Source organism: Hyla sarda, chromosome 5 (assembly GCF_029499605.1).
Source record: "Hyla sarda isolate aHylSar1 chromosome 5, aHylSar1.hap1, whole genome shotgun sequence".
In the NCBI taxonomy this organism is placed as follows: Eukaryota; Metazoa; Chordata; class Amphibia; order Anura; family Hylidae; genus Hyla; species Hyla sarda.
Window position 1 is genome coordinate 16,315,837 of NC_079193.1, and position 27,596 is coordinate 16,343,432.

Below are 27,596 nucleotides of genomic sequence, written 5' to 3' on the forward strand. Positions count from 1 at the left end.
CAGGTTTTCCCAGGTTGAGACGTGACATCACTAGTCAGGTGATCACAGGGAGCCTGCCCTGCTTCAATGAGTGGAGCGACCGCTGGGTGGGAGAGAGGTCATTGTGCAACAGCTTGAGGCACTCTGGTTAGAAAACACTGGTCTATTGTATGGAATGCAACTCTATATCGGAGCAGTATTATAGTGTTATAGTAGGGGGCAGTATTATAGTAGTTATATTCTTGTATATAGGAGCAGTATTATAGTAGTTATATTCTGGTATATAGGAGCAGTATTATAGTAGTTATATTCTTGTATATAGGAGCAGTATTATAGTAGTTATATTCTTGTATATAGGAGCAGTATTATAGTAGTTATATTCTTGTATATAGGAGCAGTATTATAGTAGTTATATTCTTGTATATAGGAGCAGTATTATAGTAGTTATATTCTTGTATATAGGAGGCAGTATTATAGTAGTTATATTCTTGTATATAGGAGCAGTATTATAGTAGTTATATTCTTGTATATAGGAGCAGTATTATAATAGTTATATTCTTGTATATAGGAGCAGTATTATAGTAGTTATATTCTTGTATATAGGAGCAGTATTATAGTAGTTATATTCTTGTATATAGGAGCAGTATTATAGTAGTTATATGCTTGTATATAGGAGCAGTATTATAGTAGTTATATTCTTGTATATAGGAGCAGTATTATAGTAGTTATATTCTTGTATATAGGAGGCAGTATTATAGTAGTTATATTCTTGTATATAGGATCAGTATTAAAGCAGTTATATTCTTGTATATAGGAGCAGTATTATAGTAGTTATATGCTTGTATATAGGAGCAGTATTATAGTAGTTATAGTCTTGTACATAGGAGCAGTATTATAGTAGTTATATTCTTGTATATAGGAGCAGTATTATAGTAGTTATATTCTTGTATATAGGAGCAGTATTATAGCAGTTATATTCTTGTACATAGGAGGCGGCAGTATTATAGTAGTTATATTCTTGTACATAAGATGGCGGTATTATTCTAGGCACTTCTGCGTGTTGAACATGCTAAGTCCATCCTCTGTTGTCTTCTATTAGAGGATTTTTTGGAGACCTGCTGTACACATGGATCAAATCTGTTCATAGTCCAATCTGGTCTGTTTGGATACTTGTAGTTAGAGGACTATTCAGTGTTTCACAATGTTCTTTTAGTAAACAGCTACAATGTATCCAAGCAGACGCCACCAGTTGATCCATTAGTTTCGGCTGCTGCTCTGATCCTTCGGATCTCATTCATGATATAACTACAGATGTTTGTCCTGGGCTTGGTCCAGCCTTATCTTCTGTCTTCTCCTTCCTTTGCCCTCTTGTCTTCTTCTTGTTCCCCTCCCTCCTCCAGCACTTCCCCGCACACAGTCGCACTGCAGAAACTCTTCAAGTCTCGTCCTTCTTACACATGTGATATTAATATGTCTGAAGATTCCGGTAGATGTTGATCTGACGTTTCCTCTAAGTCCCAATTCTCTGACCACTTTCTCCTCTGTGGATTTACAATGCTGTCGGCCGACTGGAGAATGAGCCCAGGTAAGAAGACGGAAAACAACGTGACACATTTCATGGTTATTTATTATTATTAAGGTAACAATTCCCAATGACAATATCTTTATCCTAATTTTTTCCCATTAGCTTTGATTTTTACTCTCATTGTGAATTAATAAAGCTGATGTAGCAGAGTTGAATGGGTCATTGACCTCTTTGCATTGTTTATGCGTGCACATTGTTATAAAATCACTGCTAATGAATTGTGCCAAAGGACAAACTCACCTCTGCTACATTGATATCTTTTAATAATTATATATATTTTTTGTATGTTGGGAAGTAAAGAGTTAATCCCAGGTCGTACAGTTCTCCGGTGCTCTTGTTTGTCTCCTCTGATAGGGCGCTTCTTTATCTCCATCTCAATGTCACATTGCCTTTGTATTGATCATTGTATATAAGACCTTATTGATTTTGCTATAGTAGCCGAATGGGATTTATTTTTGGGAGGTTGTAATTCAAGTGACCCCCCGCCCCCCTCAGAGTGTCAGAATAATACAGGACGCGCTTTATGATGTTAGTCGTCGGCTCATCCATCAGATGGGAGAATCTAAGGGAGAAAACTTCAGGGTTATGTAATGACTTGTGAGCAGATTGTGTAAGGCTGGAAACGCACAAGCAGTTTATGGCGCTGTTTTTGACCAAAATATAAAGATGGATATTTTTTCCCTTTTACATTTTCATTCCTTTGGATTCATTCCTAGTTATGGCTCAGAAAACTGCATCAAAAACTGCCTGTGTGATTTAATCCTTACTGCAGTTTCTTTTCACTTGCAGACAATCATGATCTTATAGATTGAGCTGCCACAGGGAATTACAGTACAGTATATATTGATAGTATATACAGTATGTTAGTACAGGCTGGGGAAGAGATGGTACTTGTAGTTGCCACCATCATGATGACCCTAGGTTGGGCAATGCTCTTTGCAGTACCTTCTACTGGTGACCCCTATACTGCACTATGTACAGTACCCCAATAATATAATTAGAGTTGAGCGACTCAAGTCCCCCAAACCCGGATTCAATCCGAACTTCGGGGGGTTCGCGGCTCGCCAGATTTTCGAACAGTGCCAAGTTCGGCTCACGTAAACCTGGCAATGTCAGCGTTGAGCTGGACTCACAGCTGACAGCCGCAAGTACAGCTCAGCCCAGCAAGGAAGGAGTTAATTAGCGCTGTTCAGCAGCACCAATTAATTCCTTCCTTGCTGGGCTGAGCTCTAATTGTGGCTGTCTGCTTTGAGCCCAGCTCAACAGTGCTAGTTAACTCCTTGGGAAAGGAGGAGGGGATGTACACATTATACAGCCATCTATATGGCTGTATAATGTATACAGTGAAGAGAGTGATACTTACCATCTCGTTGCTGGTCTGGGCCTCTTTTTGTGTAGCCCTGCCTTAAGTGATGATATCACTAGGGGTGGAGATACACAAGAAGAGGCCTGGACCCTTAAACAGATGTAAGCTTCACTGTATACTTTATACAGTCATATAGATCCTTTATTGAAGGGCTGAGCTGTACTCATGGCTGTCAGCTGCGAACACAGCTCAGCTCCGACATGGCTCGTTCAAACCTGGCAATGTTTGAAAGTTTGATGAGCCACGAATCCCAGAAGTTTGGATTGAATCCAGATTCAGGGTGCTCAGCTCGCTTAACTCTAATGCTGAATGTGTGTTCTGGAGTCTACAGTTTGCTGTTGGTACTCAGCTTGCTCTTTGTGCTTGTGCTCAGCCCTTGTGATTCTCCCCTGCAGACTGCTGTTTTCTTTCCTATCTACAACTTGTATGGGCTGTCCTCCATGTGTGCTCTCCCCACTCTCCACATCCTTACCTGCTGTGTATTACCTCATCCCTGCTGCTCTTTTTTGCTTCCTATAGCTCCTCATGTGACAAGCATGTTATGCATATGCTTTTACTTTGCTTAGTCCTGGGTTAACATGAGACATACCCTTATGATCCTGACCCCATGATTATTCTGTGACCCCAGTTTTAGTCTCGGGCTAAACAACAAAAAGTCACATGTGAAATTTACTAAAATGACTTTTGCCTTAACAGTCACAAACTATTTTGCTACTGTGTTTATTGTTCGGAAAACAACTGCAAATAAGTCACAAGTCGTGTAGTCCTACATGGCCCTATATGGTAATGGATCACTTCAATGGCCCCATATGGCAATGGCTAACCTCAATGGCCCCATATGGCAATGGCTCACCTCACTGGCCCCATATGGTAATGGTTAACCTCAATGGCCCCATATGGTAATGGTTAACCTCAATGGCCCCATATGGTAATGGATCACCTCAAAGGCCCCATATGGTAATGGATAACCTCAATGGCCCATACGGTAATGGATCCTCTTAATGGCCCCATATGGTAATGGCTCACCTCAATGGCAACTCTCAAAGGGATCAGGAGACCCTAAGGACCCATATATATTCTTGTATATTGGAGCAGTATTATAGTAGTTCTATTCTTGTACATAGGAGGCAGTATTATAGTAGTTATATTTCTGTATATAGGAGCAGTATTATAGTAGTTATATATCAAAGTGAGAAAAAGGTTGCTTCTGCACTCACCCTTCTTGCGCTGTGTCACTGAGTTAGTCCATGTACGGCCGGCCGCTGTACGGGAGATGATCCGGAGAGATCGCTACAGCCGGAGCTGAGCGGTGACAGCTACGAGCTCGTTTCGCGGTTAAAACCGCTTCTTCGGGCCTCACCTCGTGTCTGTCTAGGCGCATCCTTTATCTGGGCGCTCCTATGACGTCATCCTCGGTAGGAGGAGACTGTTACGCCGAGCGCTCCGGGTCCCCGCTCCTCCCCGGAGCGCTCGCTACACTTCCCTCACTGCAGCGCCCCGGTCGGTTCCACGGACCCGGGGCGCTGCGTTACCACCTCCGGCCGGGATGCGATTCGCGATGCGGGTAGCGCCCGCTCGCGATGCGCACCCCGGCTCCCGTACCTTACTCGCTCCCCGTCAGTTCTGTCCCGGCGCGCGCGGCCCCGCTCCCTAGGGCGCGCGCGCGCCGGGTCTTTGCGATTTAAAGGGCCACTGCACCGCTGATTGGTGCAGTGGTTCCAATTAGTGTTTACACCTGTGCACTTCCCTATATCACCTCACTTCCCCTTCACTCCCTCGCCGGATCTTGTTGCCCTAGTGCCAGTGAAAGCGTTCCTTGTGTGTTCCTTGCCTGTGATTCCAGACCTTCTGCCGTTGCCCCTGACTACGATCCTTGCTGCCTGCCCCGACCTTCTGCTACGTCCGACCTTGCTTCTGTCTACTCCCTTGTACCGCGCCTATCTTCAGCAGCCAGAGAGGTTGAGCCGTTGCTAGGGGATACGACCTGGTCACTACCGCCGCAGCAAGACCATCCCGCTTTGCGGCGGGCTCTGGTGAAAACCAGTAGTGACTTAGAACCGATCCTCTAGCACGGTCCACGCCAATCCCTCTCTGGCACAGAGGATCCACTACCTGCCAGCCGGCATCGTGACAGTAGATCCGGCCATGGATCCCGCTGAAGTTTCTCTGCCAGTTGTCGCTGACCTCACCACGGTGGTCGCCCAGCAGTCACAACAGATTGCGCAACAAGGCCAACAGCTGTCTCAACTGACTGTTATGCTACAACAGTTACTACCACAGCTCCAGCAATCATCTCCTCCGCCAGCTCCTGTACCTCCTCCGCAGCGAGTGGCCGCTTCTGGAATACGACTATCCTTGCCGGATAAATTTGATGGGGACTCTAAGTTTTGCCGTGGCTTTCTTTCCCAATGTTCATTACACTTGGAGATGATGTCGGACCAGTTCCCCACTGAAAGGTCTAAGGTGGCTTTCGTAGTCAGCCTGCTGTCTGGAAAAGCCCTGGCTTGGGCCACACCGCTCTGGGACCGCAATGACCCCGTCACTGCCTCTGTACACTCCTTCTTCTCGGAAATTCGAAGTGTCTTTGAGGAACCGGCCCGAGCCTCTTCTGCTGAGACTGCCCTGTTGAACCTGGTCCAGGGTAATTCTTCCGTTGGCGAGTATGCCGTACAGTTCCGTACCCTTGCTTCAGAATTATCCTGGAATAATGAGGCACTCTGCGCGACCTTTAAAAAAGGCCTATCCAGCAACATTAAAGATGTTCTGGCCGCACGAGAAATCCCTGCTAACCTACATGAACTCATCCATCTTGCCACTCGCATTGACATGCGTTTTTCCGAACGGCGTCAGGAGCTCCGCCAGGATATGGACTCTGTTCGCACGAGGCGTTTCTTCTCCCCGGCTCCTCTCTCCTCTGGTCCCCTGCAATCTGTTCCTGTGCCTCCCGCCGTGGAGGCTATGCAGGTCGACCGGTCTCGCCTGACACCCCAAGAGAGGACACGACGCCGCATGGAGAATCTCTGCCTGTACTGTGCTAGTACCGAACACTTCCTGAAGGATTGTCCTATCCGTCCTCCCCGCCTGGAAAGACGTCCGCTGACTCCGCACAAAGGTGAGACAGTCCTTGATGTCTACTCTGCTTCTCCACGTCTTACTGTGCCTGTGCGGATGTCTGCCTCTGCCTTCTCCTTCTCTGCTGTGGCCTTCTTGGACTCTGGATCTGCAGGAAATTTCATCTTAGCCTCTCTCGTCAACAGGTTCAACATCCCGGTGACCAGTCTCGCCAGACCCCTCTACATCAATTGTGTAAACAATGAAAGATTGGACTGTACTATACGTTTCCGCACGGAGCCCCTTCTAATGTGCATCGGATCTCATCACGAGAGGATTGAACTGTTGGTCCTCCCCAATTGCACTTCTGAAATCCTTCTTGGACTTCCCTGGCTTCAACTCCATTCCCCAATCCTGGATTGGTCCACTGGGGAGATCAAGAGTTGGGGGTCCTCTTGTTCCAAGGACTGCTTAAAACCGGTTCCCAGTAAACCTTGCCGTGTCCCTGTGCTTCCTCATGTAACCGGTCTCCCTAAGGCCTATATGGACTTTGCGGACGTTTTTTGCAAAAAACAAGCTGAGACTCTACCTCCTCACAGGCCTTATGATTGTCCCATTGACCTCCTCCCGGGCACTACTCCACCCCGGGGCAGAATCTATCCTCTGTCCGTCCCAGAGACTCTTGCCATGTCTGAATACGTCCAAGAAAATTTAAAAAAGGGCTTTATCCGTAAATCCTCCTCTCCTGCCGGAGCCGGATTTTTCTTTGTGTCCAAAAAAGATGGCTCTCTACGTCCTTGCATTGACTACCGCGGTCTTAATAAAATCACGGTTAAGAACCGCTACCCCCTACCCCTCATCTCTGAACTCTTTGATCGTCTCCAAGGTGCCCATATTTTTACCAAACTGGACTTAAGAGGTGCTTATAATCTCATCCGCATCAGAGAGGGGGATGAATGGAAAACGGCATTTAACACCAGAGATGGACACTTTGAGTATCTGGTCATGCCCTTTGGTCTATGCAACGCCCCTGCCGTCTTCCAAGACTTTGTTAATGAAATTTTTCGTGATCTACTATACTCCTGTGTTGTTGTATATCTGGACGATATCCTGATTTTTTCTGCCAATCTTGAAGAACACCGCCAGCATGTCCGTATGGTTCTTCAGAGACTTCGTGATAATCAACTCTATGCCAAAATAGAGAAATGTCTGTTTGAATGCCAATCTCTTCCTTTTCTAGGATACTTGGTCTCTGGCCAGGGACTACAAATGGACCCAGATAAACTCTCTGCCGTCTTAGATTGGCCACGCCCCTCCGGACTCCGTGCCATCCAACGTTTTTTGGGGTTCGCCAATTATTACAGGCAATTTATTCCACATTTTTCTACCATTGTGGCTCCTATTGTGGCTTTAACAAAAAAAAATGCCGATCCCAAGTCTTGGCCTCCTCAAGCGGAAGACGCCTTTAAACGACTCAAGTCTGCCTTTTCTTCGGCTCCCGTGCTCTCCAGACCTGACCCATCTAAACCCTTCCTATTGGAGGTTGATGCCTCCTCAGTGGGAGCTGGAGCTGTCCTTCTACAAAAAAACTCTTCCGGGCATGCTGTTACTTGTGGTTTTTTTTCCAGGACCTTCTCTCCGGCGGAGAGGAACTACTCCATCGGGGATCGAGAGCTTCTAGCCATTAAATTAGCACTTGAGGAATGGAGGCATCTGCTGGAGGGATCAAGATTTCCAGTTATTATTTACACCGATCACAAGAACCTCTCCTACCTCCAGTCTGCCCAACGGCTGAATCCTCGTCAGGCCAGGTGGTCTCTGTTCTTTGCCCGATTCAATTTTGAAATTCACTTTCGGCCTGCTGATAAAAACATTAGGGCCGATGCTCTCTCTCGTTCCTCAGATGCCTCTGAAATTGAACTCTCTCCTCAACACATCATTCCTCCTGACTGCCTGATTTCCACTTCCCCAGCCTCCATCAGGCAAACTCCTCCAGGAAAGACCTTTGTTTCTCCACGCCAACGCCTTGGGATCCTCAAATGGGGTCACTCCTCCCATCTCGCAGGTCATGCGGGCATCAAGAAATCTGTGCAACTCATCTCTCGCTTCTATTGGTGGCCGACTCTAGAGACTGATGTGGTGGACTTTGTGCGAGCCTGCACTATCTGTGCCCGGGATAAGACTCCTCGCCAGAAGCCCGCTGGTTTTCTTCATCCTCTACCTGTCCCCGAACAACCTTGGTCTCTGATTGGTATGGATTTTATTACTGACTTACCCCCATCCCATGGCAACACTGTTATTTGGGTGGTCGTTGATCGATTCTCCAAAATGGCACATTTCATCCCTCTTCCTGGTCTTCCTTCAGCGCCTCAGTTGGCTAAACAATTTTTTGTACACATTTTTCGTCTTCACGGGTTGCCTACACAGATCGTCTCGGATAGAGGCGTCCAATTTGTGTCTAAATTCTGGAGGGCTCTCTGTAAACAACTCAAGATTAAATTAAATTTTTCTTCTGCATACCATCCTCAATCCAATGGACAAGTAGAGAGAATTAACCAGATCTTGGGTGACTATTTACGACATTTTGTTTCCTCCCGCCAGGATGACTGGGCAGATCTTCTACCTTGGGCCGAATTCTCGTATAATTTCAGAATCTCTGAATCTTCCTCCAAATCTCCGTTTTTCGTGGTGTACGGCCGTCACCCTCTTCCCCCCCTCCCTACCCCCTTGCCCTCTGGTCTGCCCGCTGTGGATGAAATTTCTCGTGATCTTTCCACCATATGGAAAGAGACCCAAAATTCTCTCTTACAGGCTTCTTCTCGCATGAAGAGATTCGCAGATAAGAAAAGAAGAGCTCCTCCCATTTTTTCCCCTGGAGACAAGGTATGGCTCTCCGCTAAATATGTCCGTTTCCGTGTCCCGAGCTATAAGTTGGGACCACGCTATCTTGGTCCTTTTAAAGTTTTGTGTCAAATTAATCCTGTCTCTTACAAACTTCTTCTTCCTCCTTCTCTTCGTATCCCTAATGCCTTTCACGTCTCTCTTCTTAAACCTCTCATCCTCAACCGTTTTTCTCCTAAATCTGTTCCTCCCACTCCTGTTTCCGGCTCCTCGGACATCTTCTCTGTCAAAGAGATTTTGGCCTCTAAAAAGGTCAGGGGAAGAACTTTTTTTTTAGTGGATTGGGAGGGTTGTGGTCCAGAAGAGAGGTCCTGGGAACCTGAGGACAATATCCTGGACAAAAGTCTGATCCTCAGGTTCTCAGGCCCCAAGAAGAGGGGGAGACCCAAGGGGGGGGGTACTGTTACGCCGAGCGCTCCGGGTCCCCGCTCCTCCCCGGAGCGCTCGCTACACTTCCCTCACTGCAGCGCCCCGGTCGGTTCCACGGACCCGGGGCGCTGCGTTACCACCTCCGGCCGGGATGCGATTCGCGATGCGGGTAGCGCCCGCTCGCGATGCGCACCCCGGCTCCCGTACCTTACTCGCTCCCCGTCAGTTCTGTCCCGGCGCGCGCGGCCCCGCTCCCTAGGGCGCGCGCGCGCCGGGTCTTTGCGATTTAAAGGGCCACTGCACCGCTGATTGGTGCAGTGGTTCCAATTAGTGTTTACACCTGTGCACTTCCCTATATCACCTCACTTCCCCTTCACTCCCTCGCCGGATCTTGTTGCCCTAGTGCCAGTGAAAGCGTTCCTTGTGTGTTCCTTGCCTGTGATTCCAGACCTTCTGCCGTTGCCCCTGACTACGATCCTTGCTGCCTGCCCCGACCTTCTGCTACGTCCGACCTTGCTTCTGTCTACTCCCTTGTACCGCGCCTATCTTCAGCAGCCAGAGAGGTTGAGCCGTTGCTAGGGGATACGACCTGGTCACTACCGCCGCAGCAAGACCATCCCGCTTTGCGGCGGGCTCTGGTGAAAACCAGTAGTGACTTAGAACCGATCCTCTAGCACGGTCCACGCCAATCCCTCTCTGGCACAGAGGATCCACTACCTGCCAGCCGGCATCGTGACAGAGACTAGTGTACCTGTTCAGGTACGTGATTGACATTCACAAAAAATATTATCAAAGTGGATAAAAACGAAGAAGTTGCAATAAGAATAAAAAATGTGTAAGGGGGGAGTGAGATAAATTCAAACAAAAAGGGGAAGTCTTTAAGTACACGTGGATTGTAGAAATAGTTCATGTCAGTGTACGGGGCGTCATACACTGGAGCTCACAGAAATACTGTAAGCTCGTTGCGATCATTAAGCCCCAAAATGCCCATGGCATCGGTCTTAATGATCCAATGTGCCTCTCGCTGTCGGAGGACTTTCTCTCTGGCTGTGCCCCCGGTGGCTATTTTTTCTAAGCCGCAGAAAATCAGTGTTTTTTCATCACTGTTGTGGTGAGCCTTCATATGCTCGATTAGTCTGGCCGAGCCGATCCCTGTTTTAAGGGACCGTTTGTGCTCCCTGAATCTAGAAAAAAGGCAGCGTTTGGTGGATCCTATGTAGTACCTTTTACAGGGACATAGGATCGCATATATGACCCATTCTGATCTGCAGAAAATAAAGTCATGTATAGAAATGTCACAGTTTCCCAATTTTATGTAGGCGCCTCTGTACATCTGGGGGCAGTGAATACATGTCCCGCATTTGTAGTTTCCTTTTAATTCATTTTTCGCCATCCAGTTCTCGCCAAGTTTTTTGCTGGAGAAAGAGGAGGAGACTAATTGGTTTTTCAGACTTTCACTCCTGCGAAAAGTGACCAGCGGTTTTTTCATTGCGGCTTTTTGTAGGACAGGATCTCTTTCAAGAATGTGCCAATTATTGAGAAGAGCTTTTCTGATGACAGTGGCAAGAGGGTTATATTGGAAGGAAAAAACAAATCTCTGCTCTTCAATGTCTTTTTCCGTTTTAGCAGACGTGGCGTGTTTTTTATTTTTCTTATATTTTTTGTTGATCAAGTCACTGCGGGGGATCTTTTTCACTCTCTCCAGAGCTTCTTTTAGTAATCTGGGAGGATAACCTCTTTCTTGGAATCTGTTGGTGAGTTCGTCAGCTTGTTTTATAAAACCTTCTTCTGTACTATTAATCTTTTTTATCCGGAGGTATTGGCTGTATGGTAGAGCATTTTTTGTGTGCTGAGGATGATAACTTTGGTAGTGGAGATACGAGTTGGTGGCTGTCTCCTTTCTGTATCCTGTAGTGGTTATGTTGCCCTCTCTAATGTGGATCTCTACGTCCAGAAATTCGATTTTTTCGGCTGAAAATTTACTGGTGAAGAACATGTTCATCCTGTTGTGATTATTTAGGTACTGCACAAACTCGTTGAATTCGTATTCTTCGCCTTCCCATGCAATAAACACATCGTCCACAAAGCGACTGTACAATTTGATATGCCCGATATAAGGATTTTGTGAACTGTAGATGATCTTCTGCTCAAGTGCTGCCAAAAAAAGGTTTGCGAAGGTACATGCGACCGGAGTCCCCATCGCCGTACCTGTACGCTGGGAGTACCAATCCCCATCAAATGTGAAGCAATTGTTGGTGAGAATTAACTCCAAACCCTCTTTCACAAAGTTGGTGTAAGCTTCACTTTTACCGGCGGTGATCAAGAAATCACCTATTACCCGGATCCCCAATTCTTGTGGGATCCGGGTATAGAGGCTCTCTACATCGATGGTGGCCAGTCTGTAGGAGTCAGACCATTGGGTGCTGTCTAGAGTTTTTAGGAAGCTGTCTGTGTCCTTCAGGTAAGAAGGTACACTTACCAGTAAGGGTCTCAATAGCCAGTCCAGATACTGGGAGAGGTATTCCAAGGGCGCCCCAATTCCTGCAACAATGGGTCTCCCCGGGGGAGATTCCAGGCTTTTGTGAACCTTAGGTAAAAAATACCAGTGCGGTTTTTTTGCGCATTCTGGTATAAGCTTTTCAGCCTTCTTCTTGTCTAGAAGTCCTTTCTCCACATTCTTGTGCAAGTATGTTCTCAGCCTGGAAATTATTTTATTCGTAGGATCCGTGGCAAGGGGCAGGTATACCTCCTGGTTCTTTAATTGACGGTGCGCTTCCTTCAGGTAATACTCTTTGGACATCACCACTACACTCCCACCTTTGTCGGCTTTTTTGATGACCAAATCTTGTCTGGTACGGAGCCATTTGAGTGCTTTTTGTTCTTTCAGGGATAAATTACTTGTGGTACTGGGGTAGATGAGGGATTTGACATCTTTCATCACCTGAGCAGAAAATATATCGAGGCTACTCCCTGGTTGTATTTGGGGGGTGAAAGTGGACGGTACCCCTCCTTTAAATGCGTCAGGTGGGGGTATAATTTCCTCCTGCAATATGGGGTTGCTCTCTCTGTCCATATTCACCAGATCAAGAAGGCATTCTTGCTCAAATGGTGAAAAGGTTCCTGGTGCGAAAAATCCTAAAGGGCCAATGCTGGCTTGTACTTCTCCTTCTTTAACCACAATGGGTTTACTGGTTTTGTTGGTGGCTGTCTCAAAGAATTTATGCAGATTTATTCTCCTTATTCCTTTAAAGAGGTCCACTTCAAAAGACACAGGATTGAAAGGGGCGGGGATACAGTAATTTAGTCCTTTGGACAATAATGTCAAACAGTCATCATCCAAAGGGATGTCGGAAAGATTAAGTACTGTGGAGGTTTTTATGTTTTCTTGTTCCAGGTCACTTGTCTTCTGGGTCTTTGTGTTCTTCCTTTTTCTGCCCCGCCTGATGCGTTTTCTGGCGGGGCTCTTGCGTTTTTTGAAACCTCTATTGTCTTGTCCTCCTCTCTGGTAGCATTCTCTTCTGCAGAGCTGGAATCGGTATCCGATGTCCAGTATTCTCTGTTTTTGGTCCGTGGTTTAGTGTATTTCTTCCTCGGTACTCTTTTTTTCTGTTCTCTGTCCTGTTTCCATTCGAAAATGCGGTCATTTTCGTAGTCCATCTTATCCCGCAGAAATTTGTCTTTTTTTCTTTCCTTAATTTCTGCTTGTATGGGGATAAGTCTTTTTTCTAATTTCTGCAGGAACTGTTGCGATTGTCCTTCGGTAAGTCTTTTCCTTAGTTCTGTCTTGCATTTCAATAATTCTGTGGTCACAGAATTATATTCTTCCTCATTTCTTTTTAAGATTAAATTCATCATTTTCTCAGCGGTATCTAGTTGGATTTGTTTCCATTCTGCTTGAAACTGGGGGTCGGATTGGTACTGTGATGCCTCTCTGAAATGACGTAATCCTCTTGGTACTCTTTTGCTGCTTTGATATGATTTCAGAGATTTCACGGTCCAGAAAAGTCTGACTTCTTTTTCTGCTAGGTTGCTGATTCTGTATTCTAAGTTTCGTGTACTGATGACCTGCGTGTCATCTTTAGTATTGCATTCTTCAAAAAATTCCTCAACGTTTTCTCTCCCTAAAATTAGGGCTTCGGCCTGGTGATCCATACTTGATTCCCCTTCTTCATGCACTTCCATGTGCGACATCATCATATGATAACATTTTTTGTGAATGTCAATCACGTACCTGAACAGGTACACTAGTCTCCTCCTACCGAGGATGACGTCATAGGAGCGCCCAGATAAAGGATGCGCCTAGACAGACACGAGGTGAGGCCCGAAGAAGCGGTTTTAACCGCGAAACGAGCTCGTAGCTGTCACCGCTCAGCTCCGGCTGTAGCGATCTCTCCGGATCATCTCCCGTACAGCGGCCGGCCGTACATGGACTAACTCAGTGACACAGCGCAAGAAGGGTGAGTGCAGAAGCAACCTTTTTCTCACTTTGATATTTTGGACATTGTTCTCTCCTGCTTTCTTGCACCACCCTGCCCCATACCTCCGATTTCCCCTGTTACAGTGTACACACTCCCAGATACTGTGGGTGACCGCGGTGCGGTCCTATCTCTCTATCTCCCCTCCACATTATAGTAGTTATATTCTTGTATATAGGGGGCAGTATTATAGTAGGTATATTCTTGTATATAGGAGCAGTATTATAGAAGTTATATTCTTGTATATAGGAGCAGTATTATAGTAGTTATATTCTTGTATATAGGAGACAGTATTATAGTAGTTACATTCTTGTACATAGGAGCAGTATTATAGTAGTTATATTCTTGTATATAGGAGCAGTATTATAGTAGTTATATTCTTGTATATAGGGGCAGTATTATAGTAGTTATATTCTTGTATATAGGAGGCAGTATTATAGTAATTATATTCTTGTATATAGGAGCAGTATTATAGTAGTTATATTCTTGTATATAGGAGCAGTATTATAGTAGTTATATTCTTGTATATAGGGGCAGTGTCACGATTCGGCTTCCAGGTAGTGGATCCTCTGTGTCAGCGAGGGATTGGCGTGGACCGTGCTAGTGGACCGGTTCTAAGAGGCTACTGGTTTTCACCAGAGCCCGCCGCAAAGCGGGATGGTCTTGCTGCGGCAGTAGCAACCAGGTCGTATCCACTAGCAACGGCTCTACCTCGCTGACTGCTGAGAAGGCGTGGGACAGAAGGACTAGGCAGAGGCAAGGTCAGACGTAGCAGAAGGTCGGGGGCAGGCGGCAAGGTTCGTAGTCAGGATGGGTAGCAGAAGTTCAGGTAACACAGGCTTTGGACACACTAAACGCTTTCACTGGCACAAGGCAACAAGATCCGGCAAGGGAGTGCATGGGAGGAGGTCAGATATAGTCAGGGAGCAGATGGAAGCCAATTAAGCTAATTGGGCCAGGCACCAATCATTGGTGCACTGGCCCTTTAAGTCTCAGAGAGCTGGCGCGCGCGCGCCCTAGAGAGCGGAGCCGCGCGCGCCAGCACATGACAGCAGGGGACCGGGACGGGTAAGTGACCTGGGATGCGATTCGCGAGCGGGCGCGTCCCGCTGTGCGAATCGCATCCCCGACGGCCATGACAGTGCAGCGCTCCCGGTCAGCGGGACTGACCGGGGAGCTGCAGGGAGAAAGACGCCGTGAGCGCTCCGGGGAGGAGCGGGGACCCGGAGCGCTAGGCGTAACAGTACCCCCCCCCTTAGGTCTCCCCTTTTTTTTGTCCGGTGACTGCCTCCCCTGGGATGAGGACACCGGGACAGAATGGATGGTTCCCTCAACGGCAGGCAGTACAGCAGGAGTAGGAATGGGGAGGGGGGGCAGAGGGTGAAGCTTGGCACGGGGCAGGGAGACACCAGGACGGGGGCCATGGGGAGGCACAGAGGCTTGCCTGACGGGACTGGGAGGGGGGGAGAGGCACTTCCTGTGGCAGGCAGAGTCCCAGTTCCTGATCTCCCCGGTGGTCCAATCAATGGTGGGGGAATGAAGCCGGAGCCAAGGCAGACCGAGGAGGACCTCAGAGGTACAGTTGGGGAGAATGAAGAACTCAATCCTCTCAAGGTGGGGTCCAATAGACATGAGGAGGGGCTCTGTGCGGTAACGCACGGTGCAGTCCAATCTGGCTCCGTTGACCGCGGAAATGTAGAGCGGCTTGACGAGACGGGTCACCGGGATGCTGAATTTATTAACAAACGACTCCAAAATAAAATTTCCAGAGGCACCGGAGTCCAAGCAGGCCACGGCTGAGAGGGAGGAGTTGGCTGAAGAAGAAATCCGCACGGGTACCGTGAGACGTGGAGGAGCAGACTTGGAACCAAGAGACGCCACACCCACGTGAGCTGGGTGCGTGCGTGCGTTTCCCAGGCGTGGAGGACGGACAGGGCAATCCACCAAGAAATGCTCGGTACTGGCACAGTAAAGACAGAGATTTTCTTCTCTACGGCGATTCCTCTCTTCCTGGGTCAGGCGAGACCGATCCACTTGCATGGCCTCCTCGGCGGGAGGCCCAGGCGAAGACTGCAAAGGATGCTGTGGGAGAGGTGCCCAGAGATCTAAGTCTTTTTCCTGGCGGAGCTCTTGGTGTCGCTCAGAAAAACGCATGTCAATGCGGGTAGCCAAATGGATGAGTTCTTGGAGGTTGGCAGGAATCTCTCGTGCGGCCAGCACATCCTTGATGCGACTGGATAGGCCTTTTTTAAAGGTCGCGCAGAGAGCCTCATTATTCCAGGATAGTTCAGAAGCAAAAGTACGGAATTGTATGGCGTACTCGCCAACGGAAGAATTACCCTGGACCAGGTTCAACAGGGCAGTCTCGGCAGAAGAAGCTCGGGCTGGCTCCTCGAAGACACTTCGGACTTCAGCGAAGAAGGACTGGACTGTGGCTGTGGCAGGATCATTGCGGTCCCAGAGCGGTGTGGCCCAAGACAAGGCCTTTCCTGAAAGAAGGCTTACTACGAACGCCACCTTAGACCGTTCTGAAGGAAACAAGTCCGACAACATCTCCATATGCAGGGAACACTGAGACAAAAATCCACGGCAGAGTTTAGAGTCCCCATCAAATTTGTCCGGCAGGGACAAGCGGAGGTTAGGAGCGGCCACTCGCTGCGGAGGAGGTGCAGGAGCTGGCGGAGGAGATGGTTGCTGCTGTAGCAGAGGCAGAAGTTGCTGTAACATGGCGGTCAACTGCGACAGCTGCAGTCCTTGTTGGGCAATCTGCTGCGATTGCTGAGCGACCACCGTGGGAAGATCAGCGAGACTTGGCAGCGGCGCCTCAGCGGGATCCATGGCCGGATCTACTGTCACGATTCGGCTTCCAGGTAGTGGATCCTCTGTGTCAGCGAGGGATTGGCGTGGACCGTGCTAGTGGACCGGTTCTAAGAGGCTACTGGTTTTCACCAGAGCCCGCCGCAAAGCGGGATGGTCTTGCTGCGGCAGTAGCAACCAGGTCGTATCCACTAGCAACGGCTCTACCTCGCTGACTGCTGAGAAGGCGTGGGACAGAAGGACTAGGCAGAGGCAAGGTCAGACGTAGCAGAAGGTCGGGGGCAGGCGGCAAGGTTCGTAGTCAGGATGGATAGCAGAAGTTCAGGTAACACAGGCTTTGGACACACTAAACGCTTTCACTGGCACAAGGCAACAAGATCCGGCAAGGGAGTGCATGGGAGGAGGTCAGATATAGTCAGGGAGCAGATGGAAGCCAATTAAGCTAATTGGGCCAGGCACCAATCATTGGTGCACTGGCCCTTTAAGTCTCAGAGAGCTGGCGCGCGCGCGCCCTAGAGAGCGGAGCCGCGCGCGCCAGCACATGACAGCAGGGGACCGGGACGGGTAAGTGACCTGGGATGCGATTCGCGAGCGGGCGCGTCCCGCTGTGCGAATCGCATCCCCGACGGCCATGACAGTGCAGCGCTCCCGGTCAGCGGGACTGACCGGGGAGCTGCAGGGAGAAAGACGCCGTGAGCGCTCCGGGGAGGAGCGGGGACCCGGAGCGCTAGGCGTAACAGGCAGTATTATAGTAGTTAGATTCTTGTATATAGGAGGCAGTATTATAGTAGTTATATTCTTGTATATAGAAGCAGTATTATAGTAGTTATATTCTTGTACATAGGAGCAGTATTATAGTAGTTATATTCTTGTACATAGGAGCAGTATTATAGTAGTTATATTCTTGTATATAGGAGCAGTATAATAGAAGTTATATTCTTGTATATAGGAGGCAGTATTATAGTAGTTATATTCTTGTATATAGGAGCAGTATTATAGTAGTTATATTCTTGTATATAGGAGCAGTATTATAGTAGTTATATTCTTGTATATAGGAGCAGTATTATAGTAGTTATATTCTTGTACATAGGAGCAGTATAATAGAAGTTATCTTGTTGTACTTAGGAGGGCTGTATTATAGTTTGGATGTTCTTTTATATATTGGAAAGAATTATAGTGGCTATAGTGTTTGGACAATATTACAGTCCATTCATCCATCCATGCTTTCATCATGATTCCCTTAAAGAACTAATATCTAATACAAAAATGTTACTTTTGTTAGTGTGGCGCTAGGTGGTCCCTTACTTCTTTAGTGCTCTGGGCTTCTGATCTTCACAAGTGAGAAGATGTGGCAGGCTGGACTTATTTGGCAAGTTCTTTAAAGGGGTACTCCAGTGAAAAACAATTTTATTTAACTCAACTGATGCCAAAAAGTTAAACAGATTTGTAAATTACTTCTATTTAAAAATCTTAATCCTTCCAGTACTTATCAGCGGCTGTATGCCCCACAGAAAGTTATTTTCTTTTTAAATTTCTTTCCTGTCTGACCACATTGCTCTCTGCTGACATCTCTGTCCATGTTAGGAACTGTCATGAGCATGAGGATTTTCTCCTGCTCTGGACAGTTACTGACATGGACAAAGGTGTCAGCAGAGAGCACTGTGGTCAGACTGCAAAGAAATTTAAAGGGGTTATCCAGGAAAAAACTTTTTTTTTTACATATCAACTTGCTCCAGAAAGTTAAACAGATTTGTAGATTACTTCTATTAAAAAAATCTTAATCCTTTCAGTACTTATGAGCTTCTGAAGTTAAGGTTGTTCTTTTCTGTCTAAGTACTCTCACATGACATGTGTCTCGGGAACCGCCCAGTTTAGAAGCAAATCCCCATAGCAAACCTCTTCTAAACTGTGCAGTTCCCAAGACACGTGTCATCAGAGAACACTTAGACAGAAAAGAACAACCTTAACTTCAGAAGCTCATAAGTATTGAAAGGATTAAGATTTTTTAATAGAAGTAATTTACAAATCTGTTTAACTTTCTGGAGCCAGTTGATATATATAAAAAACTTTTTTTTCCTGGATAACCCCTTTAAAAAGAAAATATCTTCCTGTGGAGCATGCAGCAGATGTATGTCTACGTTTTGTTATTTTTCGTTCCAGTTTTAAAATTAAATTGTTCAGTACATTTCGTTCCTTTGTCTCGTCATTCTAATGGTCTGATAATGGATCATTGTGATCTGTGTTCATTACGCGGTGGCCTGTTATTCCATGTGAGCACCTGATGGAGAACATTGCTGCGTTAGCTAATTGAACCGGCTATTGAATATATTCTATATGGATCAGATTCTGATTTGGAATGTTACATTTAAGTAAATATTGCAGTTTTTTTCATTTGCCCAAATTATTCATGAACTGCAAATGTTTTATTTTTGTCAGAGAATGTAAATCAAATCACCTAAAATTCACCAGAATAGTGAGTACAGCTCTGGGGTATAATACAGGATATAACTCAGGATCAGTACAGGATAAGTAATGTAATGTATGTACACAGTGACCTCACCAGCAGAATAGTGAGTACAGCTCTGGAGTATAATACAGGATATAACTCAGGATCAGTACAGGATAAGTAATGTAATGTATGTACACAGTGACCTCACCAGCAGAATAGTGAGTGCAGCTCTTGAGTATAATACAGGATATAACTCAGGATCAGTACAGGATAAGTAATGTATTGTATGTACACAGTGATCTCACCAGCAGAATAGTGAGTACAGCTCTGGAGTATAATACAGGATATAACTCAGGATCAGTACAGGATAAGTAATGTATGTACACAGTGACCTCACCAGCAGAATAGTGAGTGCAGCTCTGGAGTATAATACAGGATATAACTCAGGATCAGTACAGGATAAGTAATGTATTGTATGTACACAGTGATCTCACCAGCAGAATAGTGAGTACAGCTCTGGAGTATAATACAGGATATAACTCAGGATCAGTACAGGATAAGTAATGTAATGTATGTACACAGTGACCACACCAGCAGAATAGTGAGTACAGCTCTGGAGTATAATACACGATAGAACTCAGGATCAGTACAGGATAAGTAATGTAATGTATGTACACAGTGACCTCACCAGCAGAATAGTGAGTACAGCTCTGGAGTTTAATACATGATATAACTCAGGATCAGTACAGGATAAGTAATGTAATGTATGTACACAGTGACCTCACCAGCAGAATAGTGAGTACAGCTCTGGAGTATAAAACAGGATATAACTCAGGATCAGTACAGGATAAGTAATGTAATGTAATGTACACAGTGACCCCACCAGCAGAATAGTGAGTACAGCTCTGGAGTATAATACAGGATATAACTCAGGATCAGTACAGGATAAGTAATGTAATGTATGTACAAAGTGACCCCACCAGCAGAATAGTGAATACAGCTCTGGGGTATAATACAGGATATAACTCAGGATCAGTACAGGATAAGTAATGTAATGTATGTACACAGTGACCTCACCAGCAGGATAGTGAGTACAGCTCTGGAGTATAATACAGGATATAACTCAGGATCAGTACAGGATAAGTAATGTAATGTATGTACACAGTGACCTCACCAGCAGAATAGTGAGTACAGCTCTGGAGTATAATACACAATATAACTCAGGATCAGGACAGGATAAGTAATGTAATGTATGTACACAGTGACCCCACCAGCAGAAAAGTGAGTGCAGCCCTGGAGTATAATATAGTATATAACTCAGGATCAGTACAGGATAAGTAATGTAATGTGTATATACACAGTGATCTCACCAGCAGAATAGTATGTACAGCTCTGGAGTATAATACACGATAGAACTCAGGATCAGTACAGGATAAGTAATGTAATGTATGTACACAGTGACCTCACCAGCAGAATAGTGAGTACAGCTCTGGAGTATAATACACAATATAACTCAGGATCAGGACAGGATAAGTAATGTAATGTATGTACACAGTGACCCCACCAGCAGAAAAGTGAGTGCAGCCCTGGAGTATAATATAGTATATAACTCAGGATCAGTACAGGATAAGTAATGTAATGTGTATATACACAGTGATCTCACCAGCAGAATAGTATGTACAGCTCTGGAGTATAATACACGATAGAACTCAGGATCAGTACAGGATAAGTAATGTAATGTATGTACACAGTGACCTCACCAGCAGAATAGTGAGTACAACTCTGGAGTTTAATACAGGATATAACTGAGGATCAGTACAGGATAAGTAATTACTGATTGGCTATTGTTTACATTGGACACCTATGGTCTTCCAGAGCCAAGAGTTCAGCATACTCTTAAAAATGCCTATAATAGGAGACTGTTGAAGTAGACAACCACATTAAGAAATTCCCATCTTTGTTTGTCCATATTCAGTCGGGTAGTAACCTTTCTTCTCATGAGGGTATAGAAGTAGGTAAACAAGTACAGCAAACACTCTATTCTATTCTTTGGTCTATTCTACAGCAGTAATATTGCCAACCTGGCTAAAAGCAACGGGCAAGTAGCCCTGGCCTAAACGCTGCTGGCACTGCTACATCCAGCCCCCTGCTCTCCCTGTAATTAGACAGATTAGTCAACACAGAATCTGATTCACTGAATCTGTTACCGTCCTCCTGCCGAAGGCCAGAGAGACAATTTATACCGCATGGTTGTACATGTGTCATCTAAAGTGGGTCCCATTTAAATGCATTGCAGGAGAGATGCCATCAAGCAGTGAATGGAAACATCTCCTAACCTGGACCAGGCTTCCAAAACAACCCTATGGATCGTCATTGTCATTATATTATACTATACTATATTATAAATTATAGCACAAAGTCCAGGCTATGCCATTCAAGTGGAGCCTTTAAAAAAATGTACCCAATAAATGGAAACCATATTAGTCTACGGCAATGCATGGTAAAGTATGGCATCCTTCTCATGTGGCTGCCTAATCTCCAGCCGGCCACTTTCGGGTATCACCTTTATCGGTCAGTCATTCCCACATCTCTAGTGTTCCATGAAATGTTCTACTTTAGCATTCCAAAGGATAGGGGGGGGGGGGCTTGCTGGGATCCCCCGCGATCTCCGTGAAGCACTTGCATTCTATGCAGGGCTGCTGCTCCAGTCTTGGAAACCTCTATGTTTCCGGGACTGTAGAGGTGACATCATGCCCCCTCGTGTCATCACGCCACTCCCCCTCGCACCACGCCTCCTCGTGCTGTCACGCCACTCCCCCTCGCACCACGCCCCCTCGTGCTGTCACGTCATTCCCCCTCGCAGCACGCCCCCTCGTGCTGTTACGCCACTCCCCCTCGTGCCATCATGCCACACCCCCTCCATTCATGTCTATGGGAGGGGGCGTGCCATCCGTCACTCCCCCTCCCATAGACATGAATGGAGGGGAGCGTGGTGTGACATCACGAGGGGGCATGACGTCACGGCTCCATTCCTTGAAACAAAGAGGTTTCCGAGACTGGAGACGCAGCCCTGCATAAAATGCAAGTGCTGCACGGAGATCGCGGGGGCCCCCAGTGGCGGGCAATCAGACATCCTATCCCTTATCCTTTGCATAGGGGATAAGATGGCCGGTATACCCCTTTAACTCTGCATCTGTCTGATCCTCTGTGCCATACTGCTTCTCCTGTGTATGACCTGTACTTCTGACCATGAGCCTGAGCTGCCTCAACCCTTCTGCCCATCGCTGACCATGTTACAGTGCTACAGGCCTATAACTGGATATTGCCCTTTGCCTGACACTCCAATTCCACCTGGTTTACTGGGCCAGCTGCTTTCCATACCAGGTCCACTTTAGAGATAGCAACCTAGTAGCCCTTTTCAGCTTTCTTATCCTGGAGTGGAATACATGGTGAAAACCAAGAGGCTGTTTAGATTTCCACCCTGATTTTGTCCCAAAGATCTGCCCATAGGGTGCATGTGGTTCATTTGTCTCGTCAGGGGCCAGGATGCTTACCCAAAACCTATCCTCAGCCAACCACCTTCAGGCATCACCTTTATCTCAAAGTGTTCCAAAAAGGGTTCTACTGAAGCATTCTGTATCCTGTATATGATCTCTGCCTGCCATCTTAATCTGTCTGACCCTCCATGCCATACTGCTTCTCCTGTGTATGACCTGGACTCTTGACAATGAGCTTGAACTGTCTCAACCCTTCTGCCCATCGCTGACCATGTTACATTACTGCTGGCTGCAGACCAATGCCTGGACCCTGCCCTTTTTCTGACACTCCAGTGCCTCGCTTCGGTGCCACCTGGTTGGCTGCTTTCCACACCAAAACCCCTCTAGGGGGTAACAACCCAAAAGCCCCTTGGAACTATGTCCAACTTCCATATTCCGGAATGGGATAAATGGTGTAAACAAAAAGGTTGCTTAGATTCCCATGTTGAGTTGTCGAGTTTGGCCCATGAATCGCCGCAGTTAGTTACCATGCATGGAAAATAACATTATCGGAGCTTTTCCAGTGATTCCCTTCTGGGTGTGAGTAACATATCCTGCTGATTGCCTATAAAGGGTGATACAGTGCAGCCGTATTGTCCTGATATACAGTCTACCTCCAGTTGAACTCTAAAATTCAGTCTGAACCCAGCCCAAACAGTTCCAATAATACCACCATACAGTGAGCAAATAGTCCCACCACAATGCTTAAATAGCAAAGCTATTTAGTATATAAATAATAATGCCATACAGTGTCACACAATACCGAGATAACAGTGTGATGGCACTAAGAGCAAGCCATGACCCTAATGGGAGTGGTGGGTCATCAAGACTCCAGGATATTTGTCCTCTTTGTCCTCCCTGTAATCCAGGTCTTCAGGTTTAGAAGTATTTTACGTTGACAGCGAATGATCTGCGTCTTGCTGGCAGAAGCTTCGACAAGAAATCCTTGGTGAAATCGCTCTTTAAATACAGAATCTGCTGAATATTGTGTTGTTTGTGCCAGAACTGGAGGACGCCGGTGGAGCTGGAATGCGATGTGCCAGATGTTAATGACGCCATTTAGTAACACGGCTCCACCGCTCAAGGAAACGCGCAGAACTGCTCGGAATTTCAATAAATTTCCTTCTGTTTAGAGTCACATTGCGCTCCATTAGGCCGGGTTCACACATAGCATTTACCTCTGTGATCTGACAATGAATATAAGATAAGAGGGTAATTCCTACCATTATGGGGGTATTTCAACATGTGTGTAAAATAAGGAGGGTGTCATCTTATTGGAATCAAACTTTACCAGTGGTGGATGAAGAGATGAGGAGAAGAGGTTTCCAGGCTATCGGGTATGTTTGTTCTCTCTCTCTTCCAGTCTGTGGAAATTAGAGAAGAAGAAGATCTGAAATACTATGATGTCCATCCCATGTATAGATGTGGACAACTGGTGGCCTAAATAAAATATAGACATTGTAATAGGAGAGCTCTATGAGCCTTTGCTGATTCTGTAACAAAGGTATTGTCCAGGAAAGTACATGGCTACACACTTCTAGTACCTTTCCATGGGTTGCTTCAGGTGTTGCCAATCCGGGCATGTAACTGTGTATGTGTCTTACTGACACCATTACAGCTAATGCAGTGCTCAGCTTAACAGAGCGAAGAGCTATTGGCTCCTCACTCTGTCACTCACTCTTGTGGCCACAGGCATCATTTTGCCGAGGTTCTCTTGAGTGACGTCATATGTATGAGCCTATAGAGCAGGGGTCTCAAATAGTGTTGGGCGCAAATATTTGCATTTCAAATTTTTATCGCGTATATCGCAATTTCGTGAATATTGCAAATATATTCGCTATATATATATGAAAATCCGAATATTCACTTTTTTCCAGCATATGCGCATATTCCTTCTTTTCACTTGTGGGCCAATTAGAATGATGCAAATTCACTTGTCAGAGGTTATCAACAACATCCCTAGCAACAATAGTAAAGTTGCCCACCCCCTCACTGGTGTCTTCCTCGAATACGCGATTATGCAAATAGTCACATATGCGATGATGCGAGTATAACGAATATGCAAAATTCTCTAATATAGGACGAATATTCGTCTATATATATTTGCGAAATATCGCAAATTCAAATGTGGGCAATGCCGCTCATCACTAGTCTCAAACTCAAAATAAAAGGAGGTAGAGGCTGGGTGAGGCTGGGCCGCATGCGCCCCTCACATATAATGCCCCCATCATGCGCCCCTCACATATAATGCCCCCATCATGCGCCCCTCACATATAATGCCCCCATCATGCGCCCCTCACATATAATGCCCCCATCATGCGCCCCTCACATATAATGCCCCCACATATAATGCTTCTTTCATTTTTCAAAGGCCTTGTTAAAAATGAAAGAAGAAATCTGATTGGTTGCTATGGGCAACTGCACCACTCTTCCTCTACACTGGTTTTGATGAATCTCCCCTATAGAAGGAGATTCACCAAAACCTGTCCAGCGGAAAAGTTTCTGAGTTGCCCATAGCAACCATTCAGATCGCTTCTTTCATTTTGCAGAGGCCTTGTGAAAAATGAAATAAGCGATCTGATTGGTTGCTATGGGCAACTCAGCAGCTTTTCCAGGAAATTAAAGTTGAACCACAATACTGTAACACTCTGTCCCACCAAACGGTCTCCCATACACTGTACTGGCAAGACCCTCCTGCTTATCTTACAGTTTTACATACCATGAGATCCCCATAGACCACAATGGGCCTATTGGTTTCAATGTGCAAAAATTCACAGAGTTAATGCACTAGCCCATTAGTTCCCTATAAAGAAGGGAGAGCTTAATATTCACGAATATGCGCATATGTGCCACGATTTTTGCATATGCGCATAAAAAAGTGAATATAACGAATATGCGAATTTTGCGAATATATGACGAATATATGTCCATATATGTGCAAAAAATTGCAAATTCGAAAATGGCCTATGCCGCTCATCAGTAGATCTCAGTAAGAAACTTGTAATGCTTTATTTCACCTGTGGTGGAGCTACAGGGAAATATGCCATGTTCAATGAGCTGATCACAGTGGGATTGACTGTAACTAGATTATTGTTGGTTGACCTGTTGAAAAGGGATCGTACATGGTGGACCGCCACTTTAAGGCCTCCTAAAAAATACTTCATCCTTAAAGGGGTACTCTCCCCCTAGACATCTTATCCCCTATTCAAAGAATAGGGGATAAAATGTTTGATCGCGGTAGTCATGCCACTGGTGACCCCCGCGATCTTGGCTGCGGCACCCCAGACATCCGGTGCACGAAGCGAACTTCGCTCCGTGCCGGATGACTGGTGATGCGGGGCGGAGGCTTGTGACGTCACGGTCATGCCCCCTCAATGCAAGTCTATGGGAGGGGGCAAGATGGCTGTCACACCCCCTCCCCCAGACTTGCATTGAGGGGGTGCGGCCATGACGTCATGAGCCTCGAAGCTGCACCTGACGCTCTAAACAAATGCCGGGTGCAGCAGGGATATTGCGAGGGTCTCCAGCGGGGGGACCCCCACGATCAGACATCTTACCCCCTATGCTTTGGGGATAAGATGTCTAGGGGCAGAGTACCCCTTTAAGGTGTTACATACCTGTAAAGTTTGTTATAAGGTTCCTTCTTTTCCTATTTTAAGGCTAATAAAGAGTCTAATAAGAGGCCCTTTCATTGTTGCAGATTGTGTTACAGTTCCATTCGTACAATCTATATCATATTGATGTGTATTTTGTTGGTCCCCGTCGATCAGTTCATGCGTCGTCTACGAAGCGTCGCCGCGTTACATTTTTGTAAATATTGACAATATTTTATTTTAAAATTCCCCACATCGTGAAAGGTAAGCAAAATATTACAGCGAGCGTTTCACTATGTCAGCAGGAAGATTTCACCCTTGTCGCCCTCCCCTTATTTCTTCCGCTCTACAGTACGGGTTTTATGTTTTGTTTTCCTTCCCACTGATTTATTGACATATACATATGTAGCAGAGCTGAGTTAGTCATTGGGCGAGAAAACACAGCTTTATAGTGCTATAAAGAGATCCAATAGTGCTATAAGGTGCACAAACTTGGAGTCCACTAAAATGGAGCAAACTGCACCATATTTATGAAAATGGCGCACATGGGGAGGATTCATTTGTGTAAAAAATTTGCAGATATTTATTTTAATTTGTACAGTTTATCTTGTGGGGTTTCTGGGGGAATTTTATTTTCATGAAAATGCATGCAAATCTTTTCATTTGTGCAGTGTTCTGGCTGGGTTTCAATGTCTTATTTAAAAAAATAAAAAATAAAGTTGTGCATGTGTTGTAATCAATTGCATACATTTTTTATAGTTGACACACACTAAGCCACGCCCCCCCTGCAAACATACAAAAATGATGAAGTGCACAAAAGCAGTGACCTTTAAAAAGCTGTGTATCATACCTTTCCCCTTGCTCACATTGTGTGAGCTCCCGTCAGGAGAAAGTGGGCGTTCCCCAGCAGGCGCAACATCACTAAAGCCTGTCAGAGCTGTGCCTCGCCATGCACTTCCTGAGTTTGGTCTCCGGCCAGGCTGGGAGGAGACCAAACTAACTGTTTGACTTGCGGCAGGGAACAGAACAGAGCCACCTAGTGGCCGTTTTTTCAATCACATTAAAAACATATAAAGGTTGAGAATTTTAATAGCAAGTAAATAGCAAAGTGTCCTATAATTACAAAAGGAACAATATATCAAAAGCTTAGTTTGGTGACAGGTACTCTTTAACGTGGGTTTTGTTAGGCTACCAGATGTACTAACCTCTAATTCATGTTGCACTCACCTCTTACTCATGTTGCACTTACCTCTTACATTACACTCACCTCTCACTTGCAGGGAAGCCCTTTGTGGTGGCCCAGTACAGGAGTTTCACCCCTGTACCCTTGCTGCCCTGTCAAGCAGACTCCATGTCAGTGACCTCTACCCCCCCCTGCATTTGTGTCTTATGTATCATCTTAAGTGCCTATGTCCTTTTGTGTAATGTACATATATTGTTGTATGCCTTTAAGTATTATTGTCATGGGATTGTAA

The 27,596-nt window shown here is 46.0% G+C and overlaps 1 protein-coding gene across 1 annotated transcript in view; it reads left to right on the forward strand.

Moving 5' to 3' along the window:
- The first annotated feature begins 1,379 nt into the window (after window positions 1-1,379).
- The window catches only part of THSD7A (thrombospondin type 1 domain containing 7A), a 537,615-nt gene continuing 511,398 nt past the window's right edge, over window positions 1,380-27,596 (forward strand). The window contains exon 1 of the mRNA XM_056518919.1: window positions 1,380-1,564. The gene's annotated coding sequence lies outside the window, so the exon portion shown is untranslated. The remainder of the gene's footprint in view (window positions 1,565-27,596) is intronic.